Source organism: Ornithorhynchus anatinus, chromosome 7 (assembly GCF_004115215.2).
Source record: "Ornithorhynchus anatinus isolate Pmale09 chromosome 7, mOrnAna1.pri.v4, whole genome shotgun sequence".
NCBI lineage: Eukaryota > Metazoa > Chordata > Mammalia > Monotremata > Ornithorhynchidae > Ornithorhynchus > Ornithorhynchus anatinus.
In genome coordinates, this window is record NC_041734.1 from 833,878 (window position 1) to 848,900 (window position 15,023).

Genomic DNA, 15,023 nt, shown 5'->3' on the forward strand with positions numbered 1-15,023 from the left:
GCAGAGAGAGGAGTCGGTGCCATCAGAGCGCGAGGGGAAGGAAGTAGATTTTCCAGGCTACCATCTCCGGAGGCTTCCAGTGAACCGGAAGCCCCTTGAGGACCGGGGATTGTCCCTGCTGATTCCGGCGGACTCTGGGTCCAGAGCTCTGCACTTAGCGTTCGATAAATCCTACGGATTAACCGATTGACCCGGAGAGCGAAGGCAGTAGACGAAAGCTTGTCGTGGGCGGGGGACTTGTCCACCAACTCCGTTGTAGTGCGCTATCCCAAGGGCTCGGCACAGCGCTTTCCACGCCAAGTAAGCTCTCAGTAAATGCGACTGGATGGGGTTAGAACGGTCGTTACCATCGAGCAGCCTCCATCGGTCCATTCGACGAGAATGACGGTAAGAGTCGGGAAACCATCTTTTGAGGGGTAAGGCTGTCTCCACCCCAGCGGAGAAGTAGCCTGGCCTAGCGGCTACAGCACGGGCCTGGGAGGCAGAAAGAACCGCGTTCCCATCCCGGCTCTACCACTTGTCCGCTGCGTGACCATGGACAAGTCATTTCACTTCTCCGGGCCTCGGTTCTCTCATCTGGAAAACGGGGATTAAGACTGCGATGTCCAGGTGGGACAGGGACTGCGTCCATCCCGATTTGCTGGTATCCACCCCAGGAATTAGTACAGGGCCCGGCACATAGTATGCGCTTAACAGATACCATGAATATAATAATAATAATAATAATGTTGGCATGTGTTAAGCGCTTACTACGTGCAGAGCACTGTTCGAAGCGCTGGGGGAGATAGAGGGTAATCAGGTTGTCCCACGTGAGGCTCACAGTCTTAATCCCCATTTGACAGATGAGGTCACTGAGGCACAGAGAAGTTAAGTGACTCGCCCACAGTCACACAGCTGACAAGCGGCGGAGCCGGCATTCGAACCCATGACCTCTGACTCCCAAGCCCATGCTCTTTCCACGGAGCCACGCTGATCCATCAGGAATGGCGGTAAGAGTCGGGACACCATCTCGTGAGGGGTAAGGCAGTCTTCACTCGGTTTGGATCTCACCTTGAGCCACTCTCAGGGGCAGGAAGAGTTTACCCAGGGGAGACGGTAAAGAAACACGAAAGCCAGAGGTGCGGAAGGCGGGGCGGAGAACCCAATTTCTGTGACTCGTCTCCAAGTCGAACGGAATCTCTTTTCCCGGGCACATCGCCCGCGCTCTCTCTCAGCATTAATTATAGAACCCATCAAACTGGATTTCAGTCAAAGCTCCCGTGAGTCTCCCGAGTTTTCTTAATGACAGTAATTATAGGTCATAAAGGAGTCGTCTAAAATTAACATTTCTCTCATGTCTTGATAGGGAGCCTTAACTGGCTGTGCAGGACAGATGTTTTGATTAGTCAAATTTACACTTCCTTTTGGGTTTCAATGGCTGTCAAACTCCCCTGATGTGCGGGCTCCGGGAGGGGCTGGATTTTTCATCTTCCCAAAGAGATAAAGGTGAAAGCGGGCGGGCCTGCCGAGAGGCCCAAAGATCTGCTTCTGGGTTGGAGCCAAAGCTCCCGAGTCCGTTATTTTGGCTCGCGAGGCCCGCGGGACCGGTGACCGCCAGTTTGAAACGTGGAATTTAAAGATCCCCGGACACTTCGGGGGAAACGGATGGTTCAGGGAAGCAGCGTGCCCTGGTGGAAGAGACACGGGCCTGGGAGTCACAGACCGGAGACTCTAAACTCGCCCTCTAGACTGGAAGCTCACTGCGGCCAGGGAATGTGTCTGTTTATTGCTCTATCGTACACCCCCAAGCGCTGCTCTGCACACAGCGGGCACTCAATAAGTACGACTGAATGGACTGAATGAAAGACCCTGGTGGTCCCATCGCCCTCCGGTCAAGAATGGGGACAACCATCCTTAAAGAACCTCAGGAGGACCCGGGTTCTATTTCCGGCCCCGCCTCGTACTTGCTGCGTGACCCCGGGCAAGTCTCTTCCCTTCCCCCTTCTCTCATCTGCCAAATGGCGATTCAATTCCTTTACGCCCTCCTACTTAGAACGGGAGCCCCGCGTGGGACCTGACGATTTCGTATCTACCCCGGCGCTTAGTACGGTGTCCGGCACGCAGTAGGCGCTTAACAAATACAGTTGTTATTTTTACTATCACCGTTATCGTTATTATGATTTGGGACATCGGCTAGAGTGGCAGAGAAAGGGTGAGCGGAGGAAGAGGAGATCCCAGTCGCCGCCGGATCCGAGGCCCGTTCTCCGATCGATCCATCGATGGGTGGTATTTACTGAGCGCTCACTGTGCGCAGGGCACTGTACTAAGGGTACAATATAACTGAGTTGGTAGACGTGTTCCCTGTCCACGACGAGCTTAGGGTCCCTTTCGAAACACAGGAGACCCGGGTTCCGGCCCCGTCAAACTCCGCTCTCTCCGAGTCAGACTAGAGACGTTCCGCTTCCCACAGTGTTAATATCATCAAGCATCCAGGGAAATATACCAAATTAAAAGGGAATCACTTCAAAGACTAAAAGACCTCTACACCGTAAGTAATAATAAATCTAATACTTGACATTCATCTCCCTGGAAAATAAAATTAGATACACTTTCGCAAGGGCATTCAGAACAGCCAGGATGAGCCGATGAATAATTTCCTGTTTTCATATTGGCCGCTCATATCGGCTGTCCGGGACGGCAGCAGACCTCCGCCGATATTTAATAAAGCCGCCGTGTGTAACCCTTTTTTGATTCCTCCACCCTTCATCTGGCGCGCACACCGGGCTGCTCGGAAGAGCCCCACGCTGTCGCCCGCTAGGACGTCTGACAGCTTATTCTGTTACATCAAACCCGCACCAAATTGCTTTTCGCCGATCCATCCCTAGTTAATAACCAAAAGCGACGAGGCCGTTCGGCGCGTGTGTAATAAGCTGCGAAGACAAAACGAGGCAACCGAGAGAGCAAGATTAAAGAGGGGAGGGGAAGGGAGACCGAATCGCGTAAGGCAGAACGGCGCTTAGAACGGTGCTCGGCATAAGGTAAGCGCTAAACGAGTACCACAGTTAATGAACGAACCAAGGGGCCGGCAGTTTCGGTGAGGACCTCGGCGGGAGGGAAAGCCCTCCGAGCCCCCCAGAACCCACCCGGTGGCTGACAGAAAACCCGACGGATCCCTCAACAGCATTTACTGAGCGCTTACCATATGTGCACAGCACTGTACTGAGTGCTTAGGAAGGTACGATGAAACAGAATTAACAAGGGGAAATGCGAGGCCTACTGGCAAGAGCCTGGGCTCGGGAGTCAGAGGACGCGCCTCTAAACCCGGATCCCCAACTTGTCTGCTGTGTGACCTCGGGCACGTCACTTTACTTCTCCGTGCCTCAGTTCCCTCATCTGTAAAATGGGGACGAAGGCTGTGAGCCCCATGGGGGACAGGGACTGTGTCCAACCTGATTAACTTGTATCTACCTTAGAACAGTGCTTGGCACATCGTAAGCACTTAGCAAATTCTATAATTATTATTATCATTATTATTCTTGCGTTTACATTAAGGTGCGTTGCCATTCTAGTGGGAAAGAGGGAACGTTTCAGAATCTCCTTCCTACGTCAGGCTCTCGGACCCCGGCGGGAGAAGAGAGTTGCTTTTACTGACCGCGTCTCGTTAATGGAAATAGATCGCTTTGATCTCGAGCTTGCTGCTTATGGAGTGATGAGGCTAATACAGGGAAAGATCAGGATGGCTTTAATCTAGATTTGTAAAAACACGGACACCGATTCAGGGGAGAGGAGCGCGATCCTTCTCCCCCGGCCCGCCCCGTCTCCACCGGCCCCCTCTCTCTCCCGACCCAACCCCCTCCCGATAAGCTAAGAAGATCCTGACCCACAAATGAAAATAAATGTGTTGTCCCGAAGCAGGCGGGGGCCAGGAGATTTAAATTGCTTTTTATTTATTTTTTTTAAAAAGAGAGAGAGAGAGAGGCCCGTGACCCATGTACTTGGATGAGACGGTGTCGGAGGGAAATGTGAAGATTGATAAACGTGGGTTATGAAAAAGCCTCTTTCCAAAAAAAGAAAAAAGTCACGCAAATTTCTGAAGGAATGGAGCTGTCCAACCTCTCTCCCGGCCCCCGGGATATGACGATGGCAAGGAGGGTCTCCATCTGGACCTCCGGGACAGGATTTGGGAAGGCAGGCTCCGGAATGCTTTTGAGGTTCATCTCCTCACTTAGACAAGGAAGCAGGATAGGGTAGGGGTTAGAGCATGGGCTGGGAGTCAGAGGACCTGGATTCTAATCCCACTTCCGCTATGTGATTTTGGGGAAGACACTTCACTTCTCTGTGCCTCGGACTTCTCAATCTTTAAAATGGAGATTGAGACTGGGAGCCCTAGTCTGTGTCCATCCGATCATCTTGCATCTACCCCAGTGTTTAGAACAGTGCTTGGCACGTAGGAAGCCCTTACAAGTACCATAAAGAAAAATCAGTCCCCTCTTCACTAGCAGTAATGATAATAATAATAATTGAGGCATTTAATAATAATAATTATTATCGTATTTGTTAAGCGCTTACCATGTGCCAAGCACTGTTCTAAGTGCTGGAGTAGATACGGGGTAATCAGGTGGTCCCACGTGGGGCTCACACTTTTAATCCCCATTTGACAGATGAGGTAACTGAGACTCAGAGAAGTTAAATGACTTGCCCAAGGTCACACAGCAGACAAGTGCCGGAGCTGGGATGAGAACCCATGGCCTCTGACTCCCAAGCCCCTGCTCTTGCCACTAAACCACGGTGCTTCTCTATTCGTTATGCGCTTACTGTGTGTCAAACTTCGGGGCTAGATAAAACAGCGTGAAGCAGCGTGGCTCAGCGGAAAGAGCCCGGGCTTTGGAGTCAGGGCTCATGAGTTCGAATCCCAGCTCTGCCACTTGTCAGCTGCGTGACTGTGGGCAAGTCACTTAACTTCTCTGTGCCTCAGTTCCCTCATCTGGAAAATGGGGATTAAGACTGTGAGCCTCACGTGGGACAACCCGATTACCCTGTATCTCCCCCAGCGCTTCGAACGGTGCTCTGCACATAGGAAGCGCTTAACGAATACCAACATTATTATTATGATTACTGTGTGACTTTGGGCAAGTCACTCGACTTCCCCGTGCCTCAGCGATCTCATCTGTAAAATGAGGATTAAGACCATGAGCCCCATTTGGAACAGGATCTGATTAGCTTGTATCTACCCCAACATTAAGAACAATGCCTGGCATATAATTAAGCACTTAACAAATACCATAAAAAAATGAGCAATGGAAAAGGGTTTCCTAGATCAATCAATGGTATTTATTGAGAATTTACTATGTAAAGAGAACTCTACTTGGGGGTTGGGGAAGTACAACAGAATTAACAGACACGTTTCCTGAGGAGGTGCCCGATGTATTCATATATGGGACTCTCCTTAGCACTTAGTACAGTGCTCTGCACGCAGTAAGCGTGCAATAAATACCACTGACTGAATGACTATCAGTTAATCAGGGCCAATGTGGTCATCGGCAGAAGATTAGCACCCGAAAGTACCAGTCAGCAAGAACTTCCTACATGGTCGCTGCCCACATTCAGCGCTTACTCTGTGCTGAGCACTATGGAAGTGCTGGGGTAGATACTACTACTAATAATGACGGTATTTGTTAAGTGCTTATTATGTGCCAGGCACTGTTCTAAGCGCTACGGTAGATACAAGGTAATCAGGTTGTCCCACATGGGGCTCACAGGCTTCACCCCCATTTTACAGATGAGGGGAACCGAGGCACAGAGAAGTTGTCGATTGCCCAAGGGCACACAGCTGACAAGTGGCAGAGGCGGGATAACCAGAGTGGATCCAGTTCCTTCCCGCCCAGGATTCCAGTCTAAGAGAGAGGGAGAGCCGGGTTCTAATTCACATTGAGCGCTTAGAACAGTGCTCTGCACATAGTAAGCGCTTAACAAATACCAATATCAACAGGTGAGGAAACCGTGGACCCAGAGACTTGCCCAAAGTCAAAGAGCAGGCAAGGGGCGAAGCCGGGATTAGAACCCACATCTTCCTACTCCCAGGCCCGGGCTCTTCGCCATTAGGCCTCGCCGTAGCCATAGTAGGACAGGGCATGGTATCAGCAGAAGTAGAGACATTAATATTATTATTCCCCGTTTGCCAACTTCATTCCAAATACTGGAAAGAGAGTGACGAATCCCTAATGCCGGTAAAAAAAAAAAAAGAGCCAGAGAGCCAGCCCTGGCTCTCCAGATTGGGGCTGATCTGGTTGCAAAACTGAGCAAGCAGCATGGCCTAGTGGAAAGAGCCCGGTCCTGGGAGTCAGAGGACCTGGGTTCTAATTCCGGCAATGCCGCTTGTCTCCCGTGTGACCTCGGGCAAGTCACTTCATTTGTCCGGGCCTCAGTTCCCTCATCTGTAAAACGGGGATTAAGACCGTGAGCACCATGTGGGACCCGGACTGTTTCCGACATGATTAACTTGTGTGGACCCCAGCGCTTAGCACGGCGTCTGTCACGTAATGAGCGCTTACCAAATGCCATTTAAAAAGAAGAAAAAAAGGCGATTTCCAAGATACTCCGGTATACTCTTCATAAGCTACCCTTTCTGGGAAAAGTTCAAAATCTTCCACGCTTCAGATTTCCTGGGGGTGGTGAGAAGAATTTAGTTTTTCAGGCCGTCATATGCTCTTGATCTACTTTCTTAACATTTCTGTGGATTTATGCTTGATACTGATGCAGAAAAAAAATGTCTTCAGGATTTCCTTTTTCTTGAACATGAAACCACTGTATAAGAATAATATCAGTGATTTATGCCCAGTTCTAACTTTGCATTTCTGTTCTTCCAGGGGTCAGATGAGAGAGAGGATCGCCAATGCTTAGCACATGGAAAGCATAAATCAAAATGCAAAGAAGCCCTGCAACTACAGCAAAGACCGATTATTAAAAGAAGAGGAAATAGAAGGATTCTTGCAAGTCATTCATTCGACTGCATTTACCGAGCGCTTACTGTGTGCAAAGCACTGAACTAAGTGGTTGAGAGAGTAGGACAGACTAATCAAAAGATCCATTCGCTGTCCACGACAAGCTCACGGTCCAGAAGGGGTGACAGACATTAATATACATAAATGAATCAATTACAGATACATACCTATATCTAGCTCTAAAAACCACACAGATACACATAACTGGGCACGCCCAGAAATGCTCTGGGCGTGCCACCCCCTCCTCAAAAATCTCCAGTGGTTGCCTATCAACCTCCGTATGAACCCCAAACTCCTCACCACTGGCTTCTAAGCCGTCCATCCCCCGGCCCCCTCCTACCTCACCTCCCTTCTCTCCTTCTCCATCCCAGCCCGCACGCTCCGCTCCTCCGGTGCCTCTCACCTTCTCACTGGGCCCCCATCTCGCCTTTCGGGCCGTCGCGCCCCGGCCCACGTCCCACCTCTGGCCTGGAACGCCCTCCCTCCTCAAATCCCCCGAACGATCACACTTCTCCCCTTCAAAGCCCTGCTGAAGGCCCACCTCCTCCAAGAGGCCTTCCCAGACTAAGCCCCCCTTTTCCTCAGCTCCCCCTCCCCTCCGCGTTGCCCCGACTCGCTCACTCTGCTCTACTTCCCTCTCCCCGCCCCACAGCACTTGTGCATATATGTACAAATCTGTAATTTTATTTATATTAATGCCCGTTTACTTGTTTTGATGTGCATACATCTATAATTCTATTTATATCGATACTATTGACGCCCGTTTGCTTGTTTTGATGTCCGTCTCCCCCCTTGTAGACCGTAAGCCCGGTGAGGGCAGGGATTGGCTGTCTTTATTGCTGAATTGTACTTTCCAAGCGCTTAGTACAGTGCTCTGCACACAGTAAGCACTCAATAAATGCAACTGAATGAATGCATATATACATATATATACACTTAGGTATGTATATATACACACACATATATATATATATATATGTCCTGGGGTCTTCTACTTTTATTATATTCTCCCAAGTGCCCGGGGGGCAGATAACCAATGCAGCACTCGACATACAGTAACCATCTAGTACAGTGTGCTAGACTCACTACGCACCCCGTACTCTCCCAAGCGCTTAGTACAGTGGTCTGCACACAGTAACCGTTCAATAAATGACTGACAGCTCTACACACCAGGCGATCATTCATCATTCATATTTAATGAGCACTTACTATGTGCAGAGCACTGTACTGAGCGTCTTGGGAGAGTTCAAGTCAACCAAATTAGCAGACACGTTCCCCGCACATAAGGAGCTTGCAGTAAGTACATGGCACTGGACTCACTAAACACACAGCACAATGCTCTGCACAGTGGGGCCACAGCACAACGCTCTGTGTGCAGTAGGCACCGAGCACAGTGTTCTGCGCATAACAGGCAGCCAGTACAGCAACATTCACGCTGCAGGGGCCCAACACAGAACTTCACACCCAGGCGACTCACTATAAATGCTACTCAATCAGTGATAAGAACCGATCCTATGATGAACGAGAGCTACCCCTTCGCCGATCAATAAGTAAGCAGTATTCATCGAGCCCTTACTGTGTGCTGAGCAGCATACTAAGCCCTTGGGAGAGTTAAGGCCGCCTCACCGAGCTGCCCAGGGAGGATCTTGCGTCCGGGGGCCAGTGCCCCACCGACACCGGTCACACCGCACTGGCCTCTGAGAGGGTCCATCCGATCACCCTCCCTACCCGCCTGGAATCACGGCAAAATCACGACGGATCAAACAGCCCGGCCTAGCGGAAAGAGCCCGGACCCGGGAGTCAGAAGGACCTGGGTTCTCATCCCGGCTCTGCCACTTGTCCGTCCGGGTCAGGTCACTTCACTTCTCTGGGCCTCGGTTCCCTCCTCTGTAAAATGGGGATTAAGACTGTGAGCCCCACGTGGGACAGGGTCTGGGTCCAATCTTAATTCGTACCTACCCGCAGGGCCTGGCACGTAGTAAGCGCTGAACAGGTACTATTAAAAAAACAAAAAAAAAAAAAAACCCACCCAAATCCAGGCCTGTGAAAAGCATCAGCTCCTCAAAACAATCCCGCTGACAAACCACAGGTGAAGTGATGAATGGGATGGAGTCAGGCTGGACACCTTTATGCCTCTTCTGCTTTTCATTTTCCCTCTTGCCTTTCCTCCCGAGGAGGACTTTTTTCCAGTTGTTTTTTTTTTGCAGACCTCTTGCTCGGCCGTTGTCTCGTCTCGCCGATGAAAAGCTGGATTGTTTTGCCGAAGAGGAACCATCCCGCTCCCCGGAGAGGTCTGTTCGTTATTGCGGCTTTGGATTCTCCGGGCTCTGCCCCCCTGCTTTTTTTAGTGCTATTTCTTACATTCTTGCTATGTGCCAAGCAATGTACCGAGCGCTGGGGTAGAATCAAGACGAGCAGGTGGGACAGAGAGCCTGTCCCGCATCGTGGTTTAAGTAGGAGGAGTTAATCCCCATTTTAGAGATGAGGAAACTGAGGCACAGAGAAGACTCATCCAGTGTCCCAGCAGACCGGTGGTGGAGGTAGGATTAGAAATCTGGTCCTGTGGCTTCCAGACCCGTGCTCTTTCCGCTAAGCCATGCTGCTTCCCTCCCCAAAGCCCCCGACTCTCCCCCCTTCAACCCTGACTCTCCTCCAGTGACCCAGCACAGACCAGCCAACACCCCTGACTCTCCTCTCTCCGTGAATAATGCTTCATGAACCCCACCGATTGCACAGATGTCTAATATGGTAAACTCATCAATTTAAGGGCAACTTAAATTTTCTCCATAGTCTTCCTAAAGGCCTTACCTCTAAGTTTGTCAAGGTCCTCTCATTCAAAGGGCTGAAACTTAAACCTTTCTCTGTTACCAGGAAAAGCTCAGACCTTTCCGGGGTCCGTGGCATGGATTCTGTGTCTACTGTGGACAGGGCAACGAATTGGGCACGTATTGTGCACAGACTATGTACTGGATGCTGACCCCCTCCTCATATCTGACAGATGATGACTCTCTCCCGCTTCAAAGCCTTATTGAAGGCCCATTTCCTCCAAGAGGCCTTCCCTGACTGCACCCTCCTTTCCTCTTCTCCCGCTGCCTTTGCGCCGCCCTGACTTGTTCCCTTCGTCCCCCGGCCCCACAGCATTTATGGCCATATCTGTCATTTATTTACTTATTTCCAGTCAAATCTTCTTCTCCTCTCCCCAGGATCGTAAGCTCATTGTGGACAGGGAATGTGTCTGCTTATCGTTCTACTCTATTCTCCCAAGCGCTTAGGACAGTGCTTTGCACACAGTAAGCGTTCAATAAATATGAATTGAATGGAAGAGCACTGCGCTGAGCACCTAGTGAGTACAGAGGACTGTACTAAGTCCTGGGAAGGGTACACCAGAAGCGCTGTTTTCACCTTATCCGATTTCCAAGCCACTGCATCCTCTTGGCAAGGGTTTTCTCAGCGATAACCTCTCCCTTCCCCCTGCTCCCGATATGCAAGTGACACTTAGCATCCCGGCTCCGCAGGACACCCTGATCGGGGGCTCGGTTCTGGGGCGAGAAGAATGCCAGCTCACACTGGCATTATAATGATTATATAATGATGATATAATTATAATGATTCATAATAATCAATCATTATTCTTTACTGAGCTCTTCCTGCATGCAGAGCTCTGTGCTAAGCACTTGGGAGAGTACAATTTAACAGACCCGGTAGACACGTTCCCTGCCCACAGCGAGCTCGCAAACACACACCCACACACAGCCCCGTCGGCGACGGTCCACGGTAACGTGAACTAGGGCACTATTTTTAGAAACGATATAGAAACTGCTCTTCATGGGCTTTCCGCCGGACACCAAGAGATGCTGGGTAAATAATAAGAGTTACTGTCAAACCCATGTAAAATTCGAAGTTCATTTACATAAAACATTTCACCCAGGAGCGCTGAATTGGGAACAGTCTTTTCAGCGAGGTGGCGTGAGTGGGTCTCCGATGAAAAATGGGTGTTTTAGAAATTAGAGCTTTCCCAAAGGCCTTGGCACACTCAGATGAAGAAATCTTTGGGTAAAAATACTTTCTGGATAGGGAGGGTGGTGGGGCTGAAATGGCAGCCCTATTTTTATTGTTATGTTGTTTGCCGCTGTTGATCTTAAACCAGTTTTCTTTCCTCCCAATGGTATTTGCTAAGTGCTTACTTTGGGGCAGACACTGATCTAAGTGCTGGAGCAGACTGAAGCTCATCAGGTTGGCCACAGTCCATGACCCATGTGGCGCGCACGGTCTTAATCCTTTACAGATGAGGGAACCGAGAAGATGAGGAAAGTGAGGCACGGACAAGCGAGATGACTTCCCCAAGGTAACACAGCAGGAAAGTGGCAGAGCAGGGATCAGAAACCAGGCCCTCCGGCTCCCAGGCCCGGGCTGTTTCCACTAGGCCACCCCAGGTGGCAAGATGGCAGCCCCCTTTGCTGCTCTGAAATGTTCCGAAGATGCACTGTTCATCGGGAAAAAGAAATCCCCATTCCTCGCTACGTCTGATATGCACCCCAGCCAAAGCCCTTCACCCTCCAGGGGCCGGCAAACCATTTCCTTCTCCTCTCAATCCCTGAGAAAGGAGAGATTGGGGAATGGTCATTTTGTAGGAGAGAAGTGGTGTTTTCTTTCATTTCTGGACTTCGAGAAGGGCTTAAGTGCCTGCCCGTTGAGCCACGGCCTAGTGGATCGAGCACGGGCCTGGGAGTCAGAAGGTCGTGGGTTCTCATCCCGGCTCTGCCACCTGTCTGCTGTGTGACCTTGGGCAGGTCAGTTCGCTTCTCTGGGCCCCAGTGACCTCATTGGGAAAATGGGGATTGAGACCGTGAGCCTCAAGTGCGACACGGACTGTGTCTGAACTGATTTGCTTGTATCCACCCCAGTACAGTATCGGGCACACAGTAAGCGCTCAATAAATGCCATTATTATTATCATCATGATTATTAGCAACCCCTTCCCTCCACTGGTCCACCCTAAGTCACCAGGTCACCTCTTCTGCTCGTGACTTTTCTCTTTAAAGAAATCATAGGAGAACAGCCAAGAAGCCCAAATCTTCCCAGCCAGCCGGGAACTCTCCAAGGAAGAAGGGACCGTGTGTGTCCTAGTGGATAAAAAAAAAACGGGCCCGAGAGCCAGAGTTCTAATCCCCGCTCCGCCACTTGCCTGCTGTGTGACCTCGGGCGAGTCGCTCAACTTCCCTCTACCTCAGTTTCCTCGAGGCTCCAACAGCTGTTACAAAGAGCTGACGGGTGGGTGGAAGAAGCTGGCGAAAGACCCCGTGCAGCAGAAGTTCACAGAGGGCTGGGAGACGGCCACAGCGGACAGACCAGCTTGGCACCCAGTGAGCAGAAATGGGCGAGCTGACTTGCGCCAGAGGCTCAGGGAAGGAGGAGATACGGACGCAAGGGCCAGGCACCGGGGGTGGGGAGAGTGACGAGGGCGGCGATTCCACGCACGTGCCGTGGAATGTCGGTCACGCCTCGGTCGGATCGGCCACACGCACGCACACGGGGAAAAAATCTCACCGCTCTTCCAGCTTCATCTCCGAACCCCAAAGGATGGAGAGATGTGACTTAATTAGGTCTGCAAATAGCAAAATGGGGTCTGTCTCCATTTGTCATTCTTGACTGGCAAGGACACTCATGAATCATGGAAAACTGTCACATTCTCTAGACTGGTCTTCAACCCTCGAATTTTTCACTGGAGGCCTAGGCTGAGCCTTCCTCCCCTCCAAATGGATGTGTGTGCATATATGTGTATGTGTGTGTGATGGTGGGGGCACGGAAGAGAGGGAAGATGTTCTCATTCCTTTTGCAACTAAGGATTTGGGCTCCTCAGGAGACGACCCCCCCACCTGGGGACTCCTGAAAAAAAACAACCCTCACTAGCGAGCGCTGGAAGCTAAGATTTCGTCCCTTGGTTTGCTCGTAGGTGGAGATTTATGAGAAAATATGAAACCAGGGTCCGGGAAGACCCGGGGCAACCACAGACCATTCCGCAACCCGAAATTGAAATGTGCAGAAAAGAGAATTCAAGCGTTGAAACTGGAAATACCCGGAGGAAGACGAGCGGGAGAAAGGGGAGGAGGAGGAGGATGGGGAAGGGGAGAAGAAGGAAGGAGAGGAGGAGGAGACGAGGAGGAGAAGGAGAAGAATGAGGGGGAGGAGGAGAGAGGGAGGAGGAGGAAGCGGAGGAAGAGGAGCACACAGGGCAGGGCCTGTGTGTACTAATTCTGGTATACTCTTCCAAGCGCTTAGTACAGGGCTCAATGCACAGGAAACTGTAAGTTTCTTGAGGCAGGGATCAAGTCTACTAACTTTATTGAGCTCTCTCCAGTGCTCAGTCCAGTGCTCTGTGCCCTAAAGACTACAAACTCCTTAAGGGTAGAGTTATTTACTCCCTCTGTTGAACTCTCTCAAATGCTTAGTACAGTGCTTGGCACATAATAGGTGCTTGACCAATACCATTATTCAAGATCGTTATTACTACTACTTGCCACATGAGCTACATCTGATCCGATGGCATCGTATCTTACCCCAGCACTTTGTACAGTGCTTGGCACCTGGTAAATGTTTAGCAAATACCCCGATGATTATGATTATTATGAGAGACAGTTGGAAAGTTCTAAAAAGGGCCCATCTAATTTTCACCCCAAGGAAAAACAAATACTGAAATCTAATAATTATTCACACGTCATATATAAATTTGAGCTCCCTTCCACGCCCTAAATCCATCCCGTGGCCATAAGTAGACTGTCAGAGGTGAAGAGGAGTCTTGGCTCGTTGGCAATCGCTACAAATCCTGGAATAGTCTTGGCTGCGGCACTTTGTTAAGCCCTGTTCTACGTGACAATCCCTGCCCTGTCTTCTCCTCTTCCTCCTCCTCCCCATCCCATTCTTCTCCTCCTCCTCTTCCTCCTTCTCCCCCTCCCCACCCTCCTCCTCCTCTTCCTCCAGGTATTTCCAGTTTCAACGCTTGAATTTTCTTTTCTGCAGATTTCCATTTCGGGTTGCGGAATGGTTCAGTGGTTGCTCCGCTGAGAATGGGGGAGGTGGGAAGGGGGTGAGCTAATCATCTCAAGCGGGTTCGCGGCGGACCCTCTCTCCCAAACTGCAGGCCGTCTCCAAAACACGCTCATCGATCTATCAGCTAATCGGTGGCGGTTTTCTTTTTTTACGGTATTTGTTAAGCCCTTACTCTGTGTCAAGCCCCGTTCTAAGTGCTGGGGGTAGATATAAATCGATCGGGTCAGACTCAGTCCCTGGCCCACCTGGGCCTCACAGTCTAGGTAGGAAGGAGAAAAGGCATCGGGTCCTCATTTGAAAATGGAGGCATAGAGAAGTAAAGTGACTTGCCCAAGGTCACACGGCAGACACCTGGCAGAACGCCATCGCCCTGACTCGCTCCCTTTGCTCTCTACCTCCCTCCCCACCGCAGCACTTGTACGTATTTAGAATTCCATATATTTATATAAGTAATGCGTATAGATATAGATCTATCTGGGGAAGCAGCGTGGCTCAGTGGAAGGAGCCCGGGCTTGGGAGTCAGAGGTCGTGGGTTCGACTCCCGGCTCGGCCACTTGTCGGCTGTGTGACTGTGGGCGAGTCACTTAACTTCTCTGTGCCTCGGTTACCTCATCTGTAAAATGGGGATTAACGGCGAGCCTCACGTGGGACAACCTGATGACCCTGGATCTCCCCCAGCGCTTAGAACGGTGCTCTGCGCATAGTAAGTGCTTAACAAATACCAACGTTATTATCATTATTACAATTCTATTGATTTATATTGATGCCCGTCTCCCCCCTTCCAGACTGTGAGCCAAGTGTGGGCAGAGACTGTTCCTGTTTGTTGCTGAACTGTACTTTCCAAGCACTTAGTGCAGTGCTCTGCGCACAGTAAGCGCTCAATACGATCGAATGAATGCATAAATGAACGAGGACCGGAACCCAGACCCTCTGGCTCCAAGAGCCATGCTCCTCCTTCTAGGGCAGGCTGCTCCCAAGTGCTCATCAAGTGCCTACT